Genomic DNA, 23707 nt, shown 5'->3' with positions numbered 1-23707 from the left:
GTTCCAGCTCCAGACAATCAGATGTCCCTGGCTTCCATGAGCATCTCTACACACACACATATATCATTCCCCAATTACACACAAACACACACACATACACACACACACACATACATTATTAAAACTAAGCTTTTTATATAAGAATCTGCCTTTTATTTGTTAATATTTTCTATTTTCTTATGATTGCTTAATTACACACTACTGAATACCCTTTCTTATGATATATGTAAAGTACATCTTAAAAATATTTTCTCACTACTCCTCTCAAATACTTTATTTTTCTTAATTCAAATCTACTTTGGTTTACTTAGTGAAGTTATGCTCTATTTAATTACCATTAATTATTCATTAATTGATGAAGCTTTGGAAACTTCAAAAACATATATCTAACAGTTTACAGTCCCCAAAAAGAAATTTTATCTCTGTTAAATTTTTAAAACTTCATGTTCAAAGAAGCCTAGTATATTTCTTTTCCTCACAGGCTTAAAGTTCAAATATAAAACTGGCTCTTGGGAATTGAAGACAAGTTCTAAAACCAGGCATTCTAGGATTGTGCTTGGAGCTGAAATATAATATGGAATATATTGAACTGGAAATTAACTGTGTGGCTCAAGGCATCTCTTGATAAATACTAGTTTTTTCTTCCTTAACATATTCAATTTATTTATAAAACTAGAATTAATATGACTTCAAATATTTATGGTACTCTATTAAGTTCTTATCAAGTTTATACATATAAAATATGTCAAGAATTAATTAGTAGGGCTATGTACAGTATAATTTTAAATAATATGAAATTAAATTAAAATGAAGCTTTGGGAGGTCAGACTCACACTTGTGAAATATCTGAGTTGCCTGTGTGAAACAATTGTGGTGTAATAATAGTTCACGTTTTTACATTTGTATACTTAGAGTTGAACATCATATTGCACAACTTCAATTTCAACACTTGGAAGGCAGAGGCATATAAATTGTGTTAGTTTGAATGGTGGCAGTGGAAGCCACTCATTTTGTTTCTGGCTGCCCAGCCCCCAAATAATCACACAGAAACTATATTAATTAAAACACTGCTTATCCCATTAGCTCTAGCTTCTTATTGACTAACTCTTACATATCAATTTAACCCATTTCTATTAATCTGTATATCACCATGAGGTTGTGGCCTACCAGCAAAGTTTCAGCATGTCTATCTCTGGTGGCAGCTCCATGGTGTCTCCCTCTCTGCCTTCCTTTTCCCAGAATTCAGTCCAGTTTCCCCTGCCTACCTAAGTTCTGTTCTGTCAACAGGCCAAGACAGTTTCTTTATTCATTAACCAATAAAAGCACCACATAGTTGGAAGGACCTCCCACACCAGAATGGCCCTCATAGTATCATTTATTTGAATGCTTGATTATCAGGGAATATCACTACCTGAGAAGTATAAGGAGGGTATGGCCTTGTTGGAGTAGGTAGTGCCTTTTAGAAGAAATGTGTCACTGAGCATGGGACCTGAGACTTCAAAAGCCCTGCCAAGACCAGTGAACCTCTCTTCTTGCTGCCCATGGAATCGGATGTTGAATTCTCAGCTACTGCTCTAGGACCATGTCTGCCTGTATTCTGTCATAAAACCTGCCATAATGACAATGGATTAAACATCTGAAAATTGTAAGCAAGCTTCCAAGAAACGTGTGATTTTGTAAGAGTTGCCATGTTCATGAGTCTCTTTACGGCAACATAACACTATGGCATAGATCTTCATGAGTTTGAGGACAACCTGGTTTAAATTTACATCTTAAGGTCACCAATATGAGTAGAACCTGTGTGAAAATAAGTTGAATGGTTATTTCTGGCTATAATTGACATGTTTATTCATTTTGTAAAAACTGTTAATATATCTTTTAGAATCCAATGTTGTAAAAGGAGCATGGGTCCTTTGTCCCATCCTGCCTGGCTAGCTTGCTCCCAAAATAACCACACAGAAATTGTATTAATTAAATTTCTGCCTGACCCATTATCTCTAGCCCCTTATTGGCTAACTCTCAGATATTGATCTAACCCATTTCTAATAATTTGCATTGCCACTTTACTGTGGCTTACCAGCATTATTCTAACCAGCATCCATCTTGGAGAGGAGAGCCATGACATCTGCCTGACTCTGCTTTCTTTCTGCCAGCATCCAGTCCTGTCTTCCCCGCCTATCTAAGTTCTGACCTATCAAAAGGCCAAGGCAGTTTCTTTATTTGACCAATGAAAGCAACACATAGAAAGAAGAACCTCCTACACCAATCCAACACTTCAAATTTGATCAGTTTTGTGCAGTTAAAATTAAGATTCATTTTGTAAATATTACAAGATCTTGTATTTTTAAGTTTTTAGTGTAAATCAAATTAATTATGTTTAGAGTAATAATTCAACAATAACTATAGGTTATTTATATATATATTAATATGTTTTTATTATATAATAGATTAAACTCATTATTTTCAGAATGATATTACTTCCACACATTCTGAGCATTTTTCAAAAATATAAGTAGTCATAATTCAATCAATAAATAGTGCAAACATTGTGTTAAGGTTTTTCAGACTATGTATACATTATACTTATATTGTATGCATAATTACTAGTCATTTGTACTGACCTTCCTCACCAATTGTTATACCTTAATATATTTTTATTCCTTTTTAATTCATGGAAGTCTCCTAGTCCTATCTTAGCTTAAGTTTTGTTCATTTCTTGTTAATGTCGGAAAATATTTCCAGAAAAAAATCAGGGAAATATATTTGGACATAATTCTTTTTAAGTTATACATGTCTTTGCATGTTTCTACACATATAAAAATATCTCATTTTTAAATTTTAGATCAATATATTACTCTTCAAATTCAATTTTATGTTTTAGAGAATTCCATATGAGAATATTATCCATACAGAATTTACAACCTTTTTTTCCCCATCTACTCCTACCATGACTCCCTACTCCTTTTCATATTCATAGCAAATTCTTTATCAATCAACACACACAAGCACATATATGTGTACTTAAATACAGCCTTCTGAGTTCAATATATTCTCATTTTATATCCTTTTTTCCATTTGATTTTTTCTTGCTTTTTTTTTTGTCGAAAATCAGGTGTTTGAACATGTGTGGATTAATATCCGTGTCTTTAAGTTCCATTGGTCCTCCTGTCTGTTCTTATGCCAATACCAGGCTGTTTTCAGTACTGTTGCTCTGTAGTAGAGTTTGATGACTGAGATTGTTATGCCTCCAGAAACTCTTTTATTGTACAGGAATGTTTTGGCTATCCTGGATTTTTTGCTTTTCTATATGAAGTTGAGTACTGTTATTTCAAGGTCTGTGAAGAATTTTGCTGGTATTTTGATGGGCATTGCATTGAATCTGTAGATTGCTTTTGGTAAGATTGTCATACAAGTCTTCCACCTATTTGGTTAGAGTTACTCCAAGATATTTTATTATTTGTGGCTATTGGGAAGGGTATTGTTTCTCTGATTTCTTTCTCAGCTCTTTTATCATCTATATACAGAAGGGCTACTAATATTTTTAAGTTAATCTTGTATCCTGCTACATTACTGAAAGCGTTTAAGAGTTGTAGAAGTACCTTGGTAGAATTTTGGGGTTGCTAGTGTAAATTATCATATCATCAGCAAACAGTGAGATTTTGACTTCTTCTTTTCCAATTTGTATCCCCTTGATTTTCTTTTGGTGTCTTATTGCTCTAGCTAGGACCTGAATAGATATATAGAGAGTGGATAATCATGACTTATTCCTGATTTCAGTAGTATCCCTGGGAGTTTCTCTCCACTTAGTTTGATGTTGGCTTGCTGTATATTGCATTTATTATGTTTAGGTATGATCCTTGTATCCCTGTTCTCTCCAAGATTTTTACATGAAGATATGTTGTATTTTGTCAAAAGCTTTTTCTGCACCTAATGAGATTATTTTTTAGTCTGTTTATATGATGGATTACATTGACAGATTTTTTATGTTGAATCATCCCTGCATCTCTGGGATGAAGCTGACTTGATCATGGTGGATGATAGTTCTAATGTTTTGGATTTGATTTGCCAGTATTTTATTTAGTATTTTTGTATCAATGTTCATGAGTGAGATTGGTCTATAATTCTCTTTCTTAGTAATGTCTTTCTGTGGTGGTTTGGGTATCAAGGTAATTGTAGCCTCATAAAAAGAGTTTGGCAATGTTCCCTCTGTTTCTATTGTGTGGAATAATCTGAGAAGTGTTGGTATTATTTCCTTTTTGAAATTCTTGTAGAATTCTGAGCTGAAACTGTCTGGTCCTGGGCTTTTTTCGGTTGGGAGATTTTGATGACTGTTTCTATTTATTCAGCAGTTATAGGTTTGTTTAATTTTCTTATCTGGTCTTGATTTAATTTTGATAAGTGATATTTATCAAGAAAGTTGTCCATTTTCTTTAAGTTTTCCAATTTTGTGGAGTATAGGTTTTTGAAAAATTACCTGGTGAGTCTCTGTATTTCCTCAGTGTCTTTTTTTATACTCTTTTTAAAAATTTATTTATGTATTAAAGATTTCTGTCTCTTCCCCACCACCGCCTCCCATTTCCGTGCCCCTCCCCCAATCAAGTCCCCCTCCCTCATCAGCCCAAAGAGCAATCAGGGTTCCCTGCCCTGTGGGAAGTCCAAGGACCACCCTCCTCCATCCAGGTCTAGTAAGGTGAGCGTCCAAACTGCCTAGGCTCCCACAAAGCCAGTACCTGCAGTAGGATCAAAAACCCATTGCTATTGTTCTTGAGTTCTCAGTAGTCCTCATTGTCCACTATGTTCAGCGAGTCCGGTTTTATTCCAGGCTTTTTCACACCCAGGCCAGCTGGCCTTGGTGAGTTCCCTATAGAACATCCCCATTGTCTCAGTGTGTGGGTGCACCCCTCGCTGTCCTGAGTTCCTTGCTCATGCTCTCTCTCCTTCTGCTCCTATTTGGACCTTGAGATTTCTGTCCGGTGCTCCAATGTGGGTCTCTGTCTCTGTCTCTGTCTCCTTTCATCGCCTGATGAAGGTTAATATTCAGGAGGATGCCTGTCCCCCTTTTCTCATTTTGTTAATTTGGATATTCTCTCTCTGCCTTTTGGTTAGTTTGGATAAAGGTTTGTCTATTTTGTTGATTTTCTCGAAGAATCAACTCTATTCTCATTGATTCTTTCTATTTTTTCTTTGTTTCTATTTTGTTTATTTCTGCTCTCAGTTTGATTATTTCCTGCCCTCTAGTTCTATTAGGTGAGTTTGTTTCTTTTTGTTCTAAAGTTTTGAAGTGTTCTGTTAATTTGCTAGTGTCAATGTAAGGAAGGTTTTAGGTTTATGTATACTGGGTATACATAATACACACACATATATGCCTTTTATTAAAGGCATATACTGTATAAAGCTTATAACTATATAAGGAACTTAAAGTAAAAATTATATTGAAAAGGGTAAATTGAGTAAAGAATATCAATATTCAATTTATAAATTTGTATGAAACATTTATTGTAGGATAAGATCTAGCAATATTTATGTGATATTTTAAACTGAAGATGATATCATAAAAAGCAGAGTGCATTTGTTAAGTCTTGAACATATTCTATTGTCAGAGAAATGTTCTATTCTGTTCTTTTTAATGATATTTCAATGGGTAGTATTTGTGTTCTGTATATTTGGATTTCTGATTCTGAAAATTTATCTAAGGAAGAAATTAAGAAAATGCTTGCAATTGAATATTCAAATTCACTGTACTTGGCAAATATCTTTAAAGTGACTTCCAAGATGCAAAATTTTGCTAAAATGTTTAGTTAAATATTAAAAGTACATGGTCTATAGTATATTCCCTAACATACTTAAAAACATAGATCTTTTCCTATATCCTGCATGACTGATGGTTGAAAAGTATATATTAAAGCAACTGCTCTGTTCATTTGTCCTATTGGTTTTTATAGAGATACCCATTGTTTTTAAATAATGTTTCTCTTTATATCTCTATATCTTTATATGTCTATATCTATCTCTATGTAGATATATATAAAGAGAGTCAGTGACTGAATTTATTTTTTCTTATAAATTTGTTGATGAAGAAACTTTCTAAAAGACAGATAATAAATTTCTATGAAAAGAATACTTGTGCACAATGATTTTATTAAGATGCTTTTGTATAACACGGTGCATGAAAAATGATTCAAGTACCTATGAATTTTTCAGAAGCAGATCCGCAGGAAATGTCATGTTAACAACACAAATAATGCTTTGGTGTACGACATGGTGTCATGGAAACAACACTCTCAGTCAGAGGTAACCCATGAACTTCACTTAAAGAGCTCATCTACTACCTTGCATCAGTGAAAGCATGTCTCAGGAGGAAATGAGAGACCCAGGGAGTCACCATCAAAGCACCACATCATTTTATTTGCTGATGACAACTGATTTTATTATACTATGACTTGGAACGAACTGGCATGGAAATCTGTTCTTTGTGTTGGCTCAATATTGAGCAAAACTATTTTCATAAATATGAGCTATCTCTTTCAACAGAGGAGTTAAAGTAGATGCAGTTTAATTAATACAAATAATCTCTCTAGCACTTTTAAACAGTTGGAAAGTTAATTGCACAACCATATATACAATGTTATTGCTGAATGCACAGAGGTGTTTAAATTCATTTTCATAGAAAATCTATTGAGACCTGACATTTGAATCCTGATCAGAATGGTATTAAGAAAATTCCTGATAAAAGATATTTTTAACAACCCCCAAAAAATTCTGTGCAATGGTGGTCACACTTTTATTTGTGAACTCTCTTACACACAAAAAAATTAACACAGAGTTGCAAAACCTTTTGATTGGGACTTGTAACTACCAGTATTTTCTGCATTATAATTTTAAAATAAAAATATAGCTTAAATTTGTTTATATAAAAATGCATACATATCATAAACAATTATTTAATAATTATATCTTCCATATAACAGTAACATATGGGTTCATAAAATACCATTTATCATTTATATTAATTTATATAAAATTCTTTAATTTCTATCTTAAGAGAAATTATCTAGATTAGTTTTAAATGTTTTTACTAATTAATTAATTATTTAATTAATTTACCATTTACCTTTGTGTCCAGTTGTGTGTGAATGTCAGAATACCACATGTAGGAATATGTTCTTTTTTTCCATAACATGGGTCCTGGTTCCATCCCTGGTGGAATTTCTAGATCCTCATCCCTGCTTCAGAGTCTTTGTTATATCATAGTTTATGTAGCTTTTGAAAAGCTCCACCTCCGTCCTTGTGAAAGAATAAGACATAACAAGGACCATAACGTCCTACAGTTCTTGCAAGTACATATTTAACTTTAATGACTACTTAAAAGTATCTTTATGATTCTTTGGATTTGATTTAAAATCATCAATGATGAAAATTTACTTAATGATTCTCAGGATGTCGTGAAATGATTTACCTGTAGCAACAAGAATGACAATATTAGGACTTGATTCTGAAGTGCCTGCTAATACCAATACTTGAAATCAGTGAAGAAAGGAAACAATAATTGTTGGACTAATAACTTCAAGCTGTCTTGGAACCAGAGTAACCTTCTCATGGGGACTTACCCCTTTTGCTTAAATACTATTCTTCTCTTTGTTGAGTTGTTAGGCACTCTGTGTGTGAAGACCTCAGACGTACTAAACCTAGTAAAAAATTAAGCATATGCAGATGATGCCCCAGGGATGTATATTGGAAATCCTGGATGGCAGTGAGACACAATTCTGGGTAACTATGAGAAACAGTTGCTGTTATTGTAATTTTACTGAATTCCTCTTTCCTTTAACATTATCTAGTAATACATTATCATTTTCAAGCAAATGGAAAATGGAAGTGGTACCCATGCTTGTATTCTCTCTAATTTTAAGAAAAATACATGTCAAAGCAATATCACAGATTATAGAACTGAATACATTCTAGTCTATATCCATTATCAGAAAACCTAAAAGACACACTGTCATAATTTTCACAATCATCATTGAAGGCAAAGCTTATTATAAGTTTCAACCCCTAGTGCTGAAAAATATAAAAATATTTTTCTGAAATTTGACAATCTGTAGAATAGTGCTTTAAAAACACATTACAAGATCAAACACTCAAAAATTAGTTGTCCATTTATTTATTTACTTACTTATCACATTGTATGTGCATAAACATGTATGTAGATAGAGGTTTCTGTCACACCCAGTCCCGCAACTGTTCAATCTCAAAGAAATACAGAGAAGTCTACATTAATTATAAACTGGTTGACCTAGTAGCTAAAGTTTTCTTATTGACTAACTTACATATTACATTAACCCATAATTTTTGTCTATGTTAGATACATGGCATGGTGCCTTTTATAACTGAGGCATTCTTATCTTGCACCCTCTGCATCTGAGTGCCGACTGCTGACTGAGCCTTTTCTTTCCCCAGAACTCTCCTGTTCTCATTGTCCTGCCTATATACTTCCTGCCTGGTCACTGACCAATCAGCATTTTATCAAACAAATACAAGTGACACATCGTTACATGGTACAAATCACTGTCCCACATAGTATGTGTTGGTGTATGTGAATATTTGCATGAATGTGAGCACAAATTAATGTAGGGGCATGAAAGGAAAAGATTTCATGTCAAGTGTTCTCCACAATTTATCTCCACTTACGTAATGAGGCATTTTATTCTATTGAACCCGAAGTCAATCTATTCTTCCCATAGAGTAATACAGTTTGCTACTGGGATCTATTACCACTGCCTTCCCTGAACTGAAATTTAACTGAGTGTCAAGCACACCCACCATTCATATGAGTGGTGCAGAAGCAAACTCTAGTCTACACACTTCTGTGGTATATGCTTCATACCCTATGGGATGTCTCCTCAAATACTACTAATAATAATTTGAAAATAATATTTTAAGAAAAATTTTTAAAATGGACTATGCTTTCCCCTAGTAGTTAAATATCATACAATATTAACAGTTAAAATTAAATCAAAATAAAATTTCATGTTATAAAATTAAAAAAGAAACATATCACATAAACTTTATCTGTGAGGATTAAACCTAGAAATGTTTTTTAGACATCACTGTTTTCCTTTTTCTAATTTAACAGCTCTCTTGCAATGGTCTAAGAATATTTAAAAACCATAACAAAAATTGTATGAGAGCTCGGGGAGTTATTTTTGGAACTATGAACCCTAAGCCTAAATAGCAATATATGGAAAGGTTAATAAATTCATACAGCATTTGCAATAAACTAAAATATCCTTGATTGTTCATAACTGTTAGATTCACAATCAGCATGCAGTTGAATGAGTTTTGTGAGTCATTGTGCACACATTGTAACCTGAGCAGGGATGTTAATGGTTTTACTCAAATTATGAATGCTCCACTGCAGAATATAAGGCAGACTTCATTATAGATGAGTAGGCTTTATTCAACAGCAGCAAATTGTTGTTTAAAATGTCCTTGAAGTTCTACTCTTGATGAACTTTCATACACTTGGAATGTTTCAAGCATCATCATTTAAGTGCAAAGCAAGCACAGTGTATTTTTTCACTTTAGAAGTCAGACTGCTATAGTCCTTTATGTTCATGCATGTGATATTTAAACTTAATTTGGAAATGTCCATTTTAGTTTTCATTATATGAAATTCAAATTATGTGATATGTAATAAACCCTAATGCAACTTATCTATTAAATATGCCTTGTTACATTTGCATTATACTTAGCAGTACACTTTTTTGTTTTAAAACATGAAAGACAATGAGTCTGGTTTTATACCATGCTTTTTCAGACCCAGTGTCTTTCATGTTTTAAAACAAAAAAAGTGTACTGCTAATTGTCTTTCATGTTTTAAAACAAAAAAGTGTACTGCTAAGTATAATGCAAGTGTAACAAGGCAGGGAACCCGGTCTGCTCTTTGGGCTGATGAGAGAGGGGGAGTTGATTGGGGGAGGGGGAGGGATATGGGAGGAGGTGGCGGGGAAGAGACAGAAATCTTTAATAAAGAAAGAAAGAAAGAAAAAAAGAAAGAAAGAAAGACATAAAGAAAGAAAGAAAATTAAAAAAATAAATTATCTAAGACAAAAAAACATGAAAGACATTGAAACTCATATTTGAAATACATAAGTGGAGCCTATAAATATTTCTAAAATGAGTTGGAAGCCATGAATACGAAGTTTATCATTCTTAGCTTCTTTGTGATAAGCAATGTGGTAGAGACATCTCAGTTTTGTGTGAGCATGTGTGTGTGTGATCTCCCGTTAAAATCACTCTTCTTTTTGTCCTCCTCCTCCTGCCCCTGCTTCTTCTGCTTCTTCTGCTTTTATTTCCATGATTCTCCGATTAAGTTGTCTGATTGGTTGCTTTGAGAGGATCAGTTAAAGAAACCAAATCCCATATCCTCATCTGATTGCTCCAACTTTTCTTGGCTTCAGCCTTCACTGGGGCTGCAGTAGCAGCAGGAACAAGAGTGGTGGCAGCAGCTACAAATGCACATGAATCAGCTAAGTAGGCCTTGCTTGACTTTTTCAGCAAGTGGGTAGGTGGTAGGTGTACTCAGTCTCCACAGAGTCAGAACCCGCTTGTAAAAACTGTAAAGAAAGTAGGAGCCAGCACAGAAGTGCTTGACATCACAGAGCAGACTCTGCACTCTCGCTTTCTAGAGGGTGTCTGAAATGTTGCCAGTGTTTGTCTGCAGTTTGGTTACCTGACTGGTGCCTCAGTGCCACATTCTTCTTCTTCTTCTTCTTCTTCTTCTTCTTCTTCTTCTTCTTCTTCTTCTTCTCCTTCTTCTTCTTCTTCTTCTTCTTCTTTTTCTTCTTCTTCTTCTTCTTCTTCTCTTCTTCTTCTTCTTCTTCTTCTTCTTCTTCTTCTTCTTCTTCTTCTTTTTTGAGACATTTCTTCTTATATAGGTTTGGGTACTCTGTTACTTTGTAGAATGGAATGGCTTTATACTCACAAATAGTCACCTGTCTCTGCCTTCTGAGTACTGGGATTAAAGGCATGCACCACCGCACCATGCTAGAATCACTTTTCTTGCTTTGCTGCTCTTGTATGGACATCATCATTTTTGTTGGCCTCTTTAGTATGACAAGATATTTTCTGTTTTTTAATCTAAAACTTTCTTCAGCTATGTCTATAAGCAGAGGGCTATTTGTTTATTTCCGGCTGCCACGACCTGAAATAATCACACAGAAACTATATTATTTGCAATACTGTTTCACCAATAGCTTAAGAGTATTTCTAGCTAGCTAGTATATCCTAAACTAACCCATCTCCATGAATCTGACATCACCATGAGGTCATGGCCAACTGGTAAAGTTATATCTGGCTTCTGTCTCCGGCAGGGACTACATGGCTTCTTCCTGACTCTTCCTACTTTTCCCTTCTACCTACCTGCAATTCCCATCTTGTTCTATTCTGCTAAGTCACTGGTCCAAACAGTTTTATTCATTAATCAATCAAAGCAACACATATATAGAATGACTTCCCACACAACATATCTTTTTTTTTTCTTAAACTATTGTGATTGCCTTTAACTCTGGAAGTGAAGTACATCAGCCTGAAAGAAATTATGTCAAGAGATAGGAGCACTGTGTGTAGAACAAACACGAGGTACCTGTTTTGCATATCCTCAAACATGCTGCATTTGGAATGTAAAAAGATGATATAAGAACTTTAAAAAAATGTATTACAAAATTCAAATTTTAGTGTCTTAAATAATATTAATTGAACACATTCACATTATTTGCTATTGGCTCTTTGAAAGTGAACATTTAAAGTTTAGTACATTCACAATGTGTAGTTACAGATCTATCTTTTTTTCAGCATTTTTGTCATACTGAAGAAAGCTGTGTGTGCCTCTATATACTCTGCCAACCACAAAGCAACTGTTTTCTCTAATAATTACCAATCAATAAGTGTAATTAATTTATTGAGTTAAATATGATTTAATGTTAAATTTAAAATCAGTATTCACGTCAATATAATAGCTACACACTAATAACTACCTGTAGCATGAACAATAAAAAAAGAGACAGACATTGGGGTTCAACCAAAATCTAGAAAAACAAGGCAGACAAGCCACAAATCTCATCTCTTCCAAAGCTGGGCAACTGTAAACCTAGCAGACTAAGCCTCTCACTCTTCTCATTTTATATTGCCTCTAGTTCTGGGACTGAAGGCATGACTCTCCAGTACTAAGATTAAAGGTTTAGGACAAGACCACCTGCATTTGTTTCTGCACTGATCCTGTGTAGTCCAGAGCAGCCTTGAACTCACAGAGATCAATCTGTCTCTCTCTGAAATCCTGGGATTAAAAATGTGTGTCACCATTACCTGACCTTTAGTGGCTTTGTCTTTGACTCTGCTCTTCAGGCAAGATTTATTTATTAAAATACAAATAATATACCACTATTCATACCCTTACACACACATACATTTTAAAAGTGATATTTCTTAATCATAAAATTTGTTAAAATTTTTCTATGGAGAATTATAACTACCTTTTCTTTAATGTTTAATATTAATTTTCATAAAAATCATTTGATAAATACTCATGCATTTTTAAGCATGAAATATGTTTTTGCAATCAATAGGTAGAATATTTTGCATTTATCTTTAGAAATTATACACATGTCAATTAATCTAATTATAGTCACATATGGTCAGATTATATGGCAAGTTTTACATATTTTATAACAATTGTGCTAGATATGGGAAGTGCACCTCTCTGTTTGTGCATGTAACTTAATGCATTTTAAGTTTGTTTGGGTGTCAAAATGGCTTTAATTACTCTGAATCTTCTCAGAAACTTGCGTTATGATTCTTTGGTAATTGCTGCCAGAACATTTCTTGATGATGATTAATAATTAGGGTATCATCTAGTACTTCTCTTTTTAAAAGACCTTTATCAACATTAACACTCTGACCTTTTTAATTGCATGGATTAAAGCTAGAAATTGCTGGTTATTAATGTTCTGTACTTTCAATTCCTGATGCTTAAAATAATGTTTGCTTTCTCAGTTGATTTGAGCAACTTTACCTTTCACTGAGCAAGCCTGACTTTAAATGGGAAGCTTAGTGGGTATTAATTTGATATGCATTACCCTTTCTGCTACAATTAAGTTGTAGTGTTTGCTTAATCATCCTTGATGCATGTATGTTGTTTTAATTATAGGTTTTCGACTGGGACTCCTGCATATACACATGCACACACACACACACACACACATACACACACACACACCTCTGTTTAGAGAAATCAAAAAAGACTATTTATAAGGTCCTGTGCATTTCTTGTGCTTTATAAAAGTCAGATTGTGGTTTTTGCATTTGTCACTCGAAAATGCGGAAGAATGACAAGTGGGGCAACACTGAGAAGGCAGAGCTCTGCCTTACAACTAGTGGCACCTTTGCTTGCAATTTCCCAATTAGGCAGGACCTGTGTTTCTCAGTCTGGAGAATATTGAAAAAAATATGATATGATTTTTAAAAAAAAAAAGATTTACTGACATATCAGAAGAGGAAGCAATTCAGAGAAAAAATGGACATGGGACCAAAACACAGTTATGATTAAAGTAATAAAATTTAAACTTGAAGTTAGTTTTCATGTGTATTTTGTAAGGGTATAATATATACATAATATTATTTTTGTGCACATATAACATAAATGTCTATCTGGCACACATACACATATGTAAAAATGTATAGCAGTTCTATGTTAAAATATTTTTTGTGATAAAGCAGAGAAAGTTTTATTGACAACCCTAGAACAAGTTAAACATTTTATTTCATTTGATATTAATCATCTGCATGGAAAGAGGAGGCTAACACTATGGCCATATTGTCCATAGATTTATCTGCACAAGTTATGAACAAGTTGAAGTAGATTAATGAGAAAGCTGATGCACAGAAGTGAAGAATCTCGATTGTTCTTAAAATATAGAAATATTCACACCTAATCATTTTAATTTACATGTGACCAGCTCTGCTGGTTCTCATGGTTTGATCATGAGAATTGTGAATCTGTCAGCAGTTCTGGGGAAAAATGCTTTCCTTGCTAAAAGCAATGTATTTGGTTATGTACGCATACATATATGCAGCTAGAAACATTTTCACACTATAGCTTATGCTTTGGCTACTAAATACCTTCTTGGGATTGCACGTTGTTAGTAATGATGTGCTACATTTCTTCAAACTACAGGGAAGTCCTAGAATAAACTGACTTCATTTCTATTTTTCCACTTTATATCTGTATTTTGGTTTTGTATTCTTCTTCAAAAAGTTTTATTATGGAGTCCAGCCTGCTTTAAATATACAATATTCCTACCATTACTGTCCTAAAAAACTCACCCAAAACATTATATAAAGCAGACATAGTTTTTTTATATTTCAGAGAACTGCCATCCATAAAAATTGAGGCTTTTTTGTTTTTAGACAAAATGTCTTAAAGCTGCCAAAGGATTGTTTTTTCTTGCACATCTTAGAGTGGAAAAGTAATATCTTTTGGAAAATTTATATACGGGATCATCTTAAGAGATGGAAAAGGCTTAGCAAATGCAGTCCAAAATAAGCAGTAAAAATGTATAACTCTTTGTTTCATAATCTTTTAGAATTAATGCAAATAAGAAATCGTCAAAGTAAAGTGGAAATGAAATAAATAGGCAAAAGTAATATGTGATCCTACTACTGATCTTATCTACTATAGCTTCAACCTGAATAACATTACTGAAGAAATTGCAATTACATTACATTTTTATGGAGATTTTACATAAAAACTTTCATGATAATTTGACATATAAAGTACAAAATGATTAATAAATAATGATAATTACTATAAATATTACTAAATATTTACTCATAAATATTACTAAGTCTTAGGATATTTAATTGGATCTTTAAATCACAAAAATAAGTAATATACAAATAAGAAACATGTGACTGTCTCTTACTCTACATTAAAAATAATTTGGTCAAAAAGACTTTAAGCTACTCATAAAGCATAACCATACGTATTTTATTCTGAAACAAACAGTTTTCAAATGTAGCTTAGATTTCATCTAATCCTCAGAAAATAATTAATATTTAAGCCATAAAATGCATATTCATAGTCATACTAAGAAGGATCAAAAGATGTAGTAAGGAAAATTTCCAAAACAAGTATCAGATACCAAAGAGTAATTATGTTGCTTCATTTTAAATTAATTTTGGTTGTAACATATTTCAGAACTTTTCTGTGGCAAATTTTTCCTGTTTCCCCCTTTTAGTTATAGTACCACAAATGGAATTGTGACCAAATTTTGTCAGGTCCTATAAAATCTTTTCTACTGCCACATAGTGTCCTGGATTCTTCAAGGAAGTGATGGCATCAGAAATATGAAGGAAGCAAGTTTAGTACAAATAATCTTTTTTTTCCTAAATATTTATTATTTATTATGTATACAATAGTCTCTCTGTGTGTATGCTGAAGCCCAGAAGAGGGCACCAGACCTTATTACATATGGTTGTGAGCCACCATGTGGTTGCTGGGAATTGAACTCAGGACCTTTGGAAGAGTAGGCAATGCTCTTAATCACTGAGCCATCTCTCCAGCCCCTGGTACAAATAATCTTATCACATTCTCATTCAAGACCACATCAAAAATCTATATGGAAATTGCTAATACTTGAAATTCAGACAACATCTGAGAATATTCTCTCTGAAGAAGATTATGTGTCAAGCTCTTGCCTGCTAGGAGTAATTATAGTTATGATTACACAGCTGAAGACACATGAGGGATGACTCACCATGTAGTTATACAGTTGAAACTCACGCATGAGAATGCATGTATCTAGAAGAGCATGTGAATAAACGATAAATGTTTCATTTTCTTCATAGAAATGTAGAGCATGAGACTAGATGGCAACTCCACTCGGAAGAAATGTCCCCTCAGGAAATTCATCTAATTACAACCTCAGATTAATTACCTAAATTGGATATTAAATGAATCAATCAATGTTCAGCCTCTTTAATTTCATGTTTCATTGGTTTTCATTGGTATTGCAAAGTATGATATCTATTAACTACTATTGTTAGAAATCAAGCTGGTGTTGCAAATGGTTGGTAAAGTGGCCACTCTGAAATTTGAAAATGTCATCATATCTTTCACAATTCATTATGAGGTACTAATGTTTTCACATCCAAGAGGTGTACTCCATGGGTGAAAAAGGACACTTCCAAAAGACATAAGGCTATGTTTAAATAATATTTTTATGGAGGAACTATTTGTTGTAAATGATAAATTAATGGTATTTCTCATAATTTTGAATGTGTTATTATTTTTTTAGTTGATGTTGGGTGATGAACTTATGATGCATAAAAGTCAAGCATAGTGCCTTTTTCTAAAATGTTTGTTCAATTATTTGGGGGTCTGGAATGAAGAATGTATCTCATATGTGTGAATTTATATGTGGTTTTGTAAATACTGAGACAACCACTTGCATTGTTAATTTTGGTCTTGGAAACTAATTTTAGGTTAGAGAAATTAATTTTAATTACTTGAAAATCATTCAGCATCAATTAAGAGACTTTTATCTCAATTAAATTGAAAATCCGTACATGTAATAATCTCAGATTAAATAAATATTGATTCAAAAAATCTTATTTTCTGTCTCTACAACTTTGACTACTTATGTATTCCTCATTCTCTACATATGTTATCTATCTGTTCATTTCTTTACTATCTATCATCTATCTAACTATCTTTCTATCTATCTATCTATCTATCTATCTATCTATCATCTAGTATCTATCATCTAACAATTCATCTATGATCTTTCTATAGTCCCTCCCTATTCTGATTTCTCATTCTTCTCTCTCCATCAAATATACACAAAGCATATACATCTATATGTATAGGTACACATATATGCAATACATAAAAATATGATATTTTTTTCTATATTCTAGTTATTTTGATCTATATGTATATACAAATCTTGGTATATCACAAAATTATACTTTACATATATGTACCATCTTATCTCTTAGTTAATGGTATCTATTCAAGGATATGAATAGCTATTGCTTCCCTTATTTGAGAACAACTTTTAAAGTCAGATATAGGTAAATAAATAAAAAATAAGGTAATGTTCATTGAGTCAAAGCATCTAAAGCCCTTTTGAAGAGAAGCTGATACGATACTTGGTTTTCAAGTTTCCACTGGAAAAAATAAGAAAAGTCTTTCCAGTAGGCATAGTAAGCTTAAGTTGCTCTCAGAACATTATGAAAAATGAATTTTTATAAATATATTCACTTTTGAGCTAAAGTCTGGTCATAACTTCTTGGATTGATGTTCTGATGTGCAGATTACTTAAACTTCTTTAATTTCAAGTACTCCATCAGTATAAAGATACAAAGTAATAAAGACTGGGCAATCAATTATTATTGTTGCTGTATGTTTGTTGTTGAATGAAAAAAAAAACCTATAGTACATCTTTAGGTGTTACTTTGTTAGTTTCTTCTTCATTGTTCTTAGGTTGTCTCATTGCTCAACTCCATTTCATTTCGCACTTTGTTATGAGTCTGCAAACCTGAAGTGTTAAATTTTATAGCCCCCTTTTTTCTTTCCAATATCTTAACATCAGTATTAAAATGATTTCATTTAATATTTTTTTTGCTACCTTATTGACTTAGCTTTAATGAAAACTTGATATGTCTTTTTATTTCTCAGTACAGATGACATAACAATAACATCAAATATAAACCACAATGTATCCACAGTGGGCATCCTAAGTTTATCCTGCTGTGCTAGTAGCTCCAATATTTACGAGGAGTGCAGGATGTCATCTTCAAACATATACAAACCAAAATTTAGAAAATTGATCACATTCTTTTACAATCTTCAGTTTAGCTTATGAAAGTGGCTTTTATCTCAAGGAAAGTCTGAGTAGCTGCTCTTTGGATCTAGAAATATGATTTTCAGGGACTAGCAGTGTCTCCTTTTATCTCTTTAGTATTATCCTTGTGATTTTTTTGACTTTTTACATTATCCAGCAAATATATTTACTATTAAGTAGCATTAACTAGCGGTATGTGTTAGACAATATATTTTTTGGCTTGCATTTATTTTGTAATGATTTTCCAAGGGATTTTGCAAAGTAAAAATGGAAATTACCCAGCCAATATAGTATTCAATCCTTAGCAAACAATGGTAGACTAAGAAAGAAAGGAACTTAAGTTGTTCAGAGAAAAGAATCTTTGTTATACCAGAAGACAGTGTTCACTGATCAGACTCTTGTTAACCTCAGGGATGTCTGTAACACAATGACATTAGTTAATTTATTTCATTGATTTAAATAATTTTAAGAAATTGTTTGCTAATTCATTTTTTAATTTTCCATTTTAATGTATTACTTAATTTTGTACTCTATATGTTCATTATTGTGCTATTTCGTATTGCCTTAAGCAAACATCTTAAATTTGGTAAATTTTTACAAACCCCTAATCATTGCCTTTGTCTAGAAATCTCTATTTGGTTTTAGAGTTGAGTTCACTATCTTTTTCTATTGAATACTGAACTGCAGTATTATTTACTTAGATTAAGTATTTTTGCCATATTGTACAAATTAGAATGCCACTTTTGTATAATTTTAAAATTTATCTAATAAAAGAATCAAAAGTCTTTTTATCACACTTTTCTAAAATTTTTGTGAAAATATTAGTTAATACCTCAAAATATTTCCCACTGATTATGACTAAATTAGCATGACAGATATTTGCTTACAATTAAAGCAAGACTCAACTGTGCAGAATATGCTATGAGGCCAGCTGCAGGTTTCAAAAAGTCATTATCTATTATATCACAGTATTTAATATAAAGAAATTTATAGGAATATGAAGAATAAGTTTTCAAGGAACATGGAGCAACACTAAAGTGAGTAGGCACACTATTCCATACCACATAAGTAATGGTAGCACCATTTAGATCAGCCTCAATTGCATTCCTCAACACTCACTGCAGGGAACGGGAAGTTATTACTTTCTAATGCATCTCTAGTTCTTATATTTTTCATGAGGACATCAACTATGCTGTGTGACTTCTCCTGAAGCAAAGTGAATATGATCATATGGGATTATAAGCAGGCTTCATGGCAGTTGCATGGCATTGGCTCTTTGCAATTAGACATGTAACTGGGATGAAGCTGTCTATCCAGGGAAAACTTGCCTATGCAAGAGAGGAATTACATCCATTCGGAAAGCTTAAATTAAAAAAAAAAAGAGGAATTACAATAGATAAAGCTCGTTCACACAGATGTTCACTTCTAATGTATCCTTTGATATGCCTGGAAAATTGAAACAAATGGAAGGATGAAATAAGGTCTGACATTCCCTACATTTGGCAGCATATAAACATAAGAGATCATACATTAAGTCTATATCCAAGAGCCTTTCCTGGGAGCCTAAAAATTTAGAACCAGTGAGAAAAACTGACTTGTAAAAATAAAAAAAATGGTAGAAAAAATGTAATAGCCTAGGATTTGGCCTTTAGCAGAGGAGATTAAAAAATCACAATTCAATTTGGGGGTTCTTAGTAATTATTCAGTATAAAAACCATGATTATCAGAGAATACTCTGTATTTAAATTGCTTAAATTTGAGAGAGGTTTAAATAAACATAGAAAAAGGCTAATGTTATATTAGAGCTAGGCAATCATCATCCAAGAGTATACTGTGTACATTTCTCCACTGCCAGAAAATATACTTGGGATGAGGGTTATTTGCATAGCTGGGAATACTTTGAAAAACATTTGACCAGTGAAAACAATAAGTACCAAGGGTCAGGCATTGGAGCCTATCACAATCAGAGAACTAACTTTCCTTGGCAAAGGTAACAAGTGATAGTAAAGGCAGTTATCCTTAGAACCTGAACCAAGCTAAGAACCGTGAATCAACCACAGAAAGACATTTAGTAGTGAATTGTCACATAGTAGTGACACAGTAAAAGCACCTCAGTTTTGTTTCTGAGCTTTCCATTGCACTTCACAGTTGAAGTTCTAGAAGCATTGCTGTGTGGTCTGCTGTGGCAGCTTTGTGCTTTACTGTGGGGTAGTAACATGTATGCTCTTCTCTTTGATTCTGATGATAAATTTAATTCAACAGCTATGACTTGGAGTTCTGAGTGTTGAAGAACTGAGGAAAAGGTAGTGCTTTACAGGAATCTCTGAATAAAGCTGCCATTGCATTTTGCTCTTGGGAGTAAGGATCAGGGATTCCCTTTCAACATCTCTAATGTCATGCAATTATTATTTGTAATTAAATATAGAAGGAAAGATGCAGCAATCAGTCTGTGATTATAAATGGAAGTGTTTTAGATAAATAATCTCTCCTTCTTAACTAATTTTCAGGAAGTTTGCTGAAGCGAAGGTAATTCCTTGGTATTGATAATCGAAATACCTATGACTTCATATTGTAGAAGAGTGGGAAATTACAAAGTGTGTGTGTGTGTTCTAGGAAGTCAGAGGACAGACTGCCCTTGACCAGGTTAAGTTCTTTCCTTCCATGAGATCTTAAGAGCTTTAGCGTAAGTTTTTTGTTTTTAATCTTAGGATCAAAAAACTATTTCAAGCAGTAGAGATAAATCCCACAGTTTTCTTCAGCCATACAATTGTCTTCCACATTTAAAGGACCTTGTTTGGTCCTATTCTGGTTTCTCCACTGTCAGGTCCTAATCAGTGAGCTCCCATTAGCTCAGGCAAGCTGTTTCATTGGCTGTCCTTTACGCAGTCTTGATCCCTTTGCTCATATTATAGCTCCTCTTGGAGGGATACCTAAATCAGTTTAGATATAGTAGGGAGGGTCTTGGTCAAAAAGATATGCTGGACTTTCTTAACTCCCCTTGGGAAGCCTTACCCCCATTGAGAAGTGGAGGGGGAGTGGGGTGGAGAGAAAACGGAGGGAGGAGGAGGAAAAAAAATAATAATTAAAAATGAAAGTAGTTGGGTGTGGTGGCACACAACTTTAATCCCAACACTTGGGAGGCAGAGGCAAGCAGATCTCTGTCAGTCAAGGGCAGCGTGGTTTATAGAGTGACCTCCAGGACATCCAAAGATACACAGAGAAACCCTGTCTCAAACAAAAATTTAAAATAAAAATAAAAGAAATAGAGTTTAAAATAAAGTCATGTAAAAATGGAAAATACACATAGATTCTGGATACTAGAGGTTATTGTGTTGTCTTTGAATTGTTTGATACCTGAGGAAGCAGAACAGCTGCTAAAATATGATTATAAAAACTGCAGGAATAATCCAACATATATATTTTGAAAATGGTTTGACTTCAAAATTTAAGTCAAAATATATGTTACTTTGGAGAAGAGGTTTTTCTTTTGTTTCCACTGAAAATGAGAGGCTGTGGATTCATTCTGGGCTAAGAAAAAACAGGTTTGATCAAGGAAGACTCACTGAGAAATCTCTGATAGGAGCTGATGATCCAGATGTCTGAGTTATACATCCATAATAGCCTCAAGACTGCGGTCTGAGATGCTCAAGCCTCACAGAATATTACAGTGAGGACTTGACCATACTTCTAAATTTTCTTTAAGTCCCCATAAGATTACCAGTGCCCTCAATCAGCAGGAAGTAGCCTAGAAAACTATGGCCACATTCCCCCACACAGAAAAAACTGATTATGGATGTTTTTCTTTGTTTATAGTGTTAGTTACAAGTTTTTATGGACAATTGTCAGGAAAAAAAGCTAAATAAAGGAGATTATATTCAAAGTTTTTATTTTGAAAAAAAATGGGGAAGTGTTGTGGGACTATCTTCTTGTATCCTATAAAAATTTGTCACTTGTATTGTTTTAGTAAAATGCTGAATGGCCAGTAGCCATGCAAGAATAGGTCAGACAAGAACAGGGCTATTCTGGAAAGAGGAAAGGCTGAGTCTGCAGTTGTCATCCAGACTCAGAAGAAGCAAGATAAGAATATTTCACTGAAAAAGGTACCAAGCCACATGGTTAACACAGACAAAATTTATGGGTAAATATAAATTATAAGAGTTAATAAGAAGCCTGAGGTAATGGCACAACCAGTTCATAATTAATGCAGGCCTCCTCTGTGTGTTTCTTGGGACTGAACGGTTGTGGAACTGGGCAGGACAGAAACCTCTGTCAGCATCATGGGTACTTTAAGAAAATGTTTATGACTAAGTAGGAGGCAAAAGTATAATGTTAAATAATATTTTTCTGTTAATAGTATCATATTTATTGCCTAATAATTAAGCAACAGAGCAAGGAAGTATGGTGAATATTATATTTTGTTTTTCTCTTAAATCATCTTAACTGACCTGCAAACTCTTTACAACGTATATGATAAAACTTAAAAAGAATGTCTTGTTGTCAGTTTCGGTGAAATATTATTTTAAGAAGTGTTATATTTGTTTAAGGTGTAGATCATTTGCTTAATGGTCCAAAGATGTGTTGCATTCCTTTATTTTGCATTTGTTTAACTCTGGAAAGCTGTGTTGCTTTGCCTGACTAAAATACCTGGTTGCTCTCTAATAAAGAGATCAATGGCCAATACGTATGCAGAAAAAAAGGGTAGGAAAGGTTGCTATGCAGAGAAGATAAAGAGGAGAAAAAGAGGAATTGGGAAGCAAGAAGGTCAAGAGGGAAGTAAAAAAGGGGCTAGTCATGAAGTAAGCATGAAAGGAAGATTGCAGAAGTAAGAAAAAGAAAAAAAAATAAATAAAATATAGATGGGATAATTTAAGAAAAACTCACTATAATTTAGCCCAGATAAGGCTGGGCATTCACGAGAACACTAAAACACTGTGTGTATTTATTTTGTAGCTAGCTGGCAGACACTCCAAAGGAGTTAAAGAGTAAAAAACAATTGAAAACAGTCATTATTACCGATGGTGTATTTATGGCATTCTTAAGATGGAGGCAAAATTTCTATTGATTTATTCTCGATTTGCTATATAATTTCATAAATGTTAAAAATATTACTTGAAATATATTCACAATCAGACTAAGTTTATTATTCTACTAGTGTAAAATTAGCAGATTTGATTGATTTATAAAACTGAAAAATTAGCCAGTTTCGTATTTTAAGATATTTCACATGTAGTCAACCTGTCTCGTTATTTATGGATCTAAATTGAGCACCATAGGATAGCAGCAACATGTAGTAGACAAAGTAATTCTCTTTATTGCATCCAGGAAGAACTTAGAAATGCAAGAAAGACTGGGGTCCCAGTATTCAGTCTTATTGAATATCTCTAATGAATTGAAACTTTTCACTGTGTCTTAAACTCAAAAGTTCTCAGTATATGCAGTAGTAACAAGGCAAGGGCCAAGCCTTTACCACACTTGTCTTTGGAGGAGGGTACATTTTGGATATGTGATATAGAAAAAATACATCACGAACTTTTGCAGAAGATACAATGCCGATTAAATTGCCATGTACTATTTCCTAGAATGTTTGATTATAAATTTGCAAAAGCTCCTGATATTGTATGGGGAATAAAATCTAAAATGAAAGATAATACTGTGAATACTATGGCAAATAGCAAAATCAATGATGCAAGACAGTTAAAAAAGAATTCATGAAATAATTGAAAGTGTATAATTTCTAGGTGTCCAACTTTATATTGTAAAATAAGTTCAGTAAGGATACTTCATGTGTCAAATAGAAACATGACATT

Source organism: Microtus oregoni, unplaced genomic scaffold, assembly GCF_018167655.1.
Source record: "Microtus oregoni isolate MIOR12 unplaced genomic scaffold, Mior012 000021F_ref0000039, whole genome shotgun sequence".
NCBI lineage: Eukaryota > Metazoa > Chordata > Mammalia > Rodentia > Cricetidae > Microtus > Microtus oregoni.
This window is presented reverse-complemented; position numbering follows the sequence as displayed.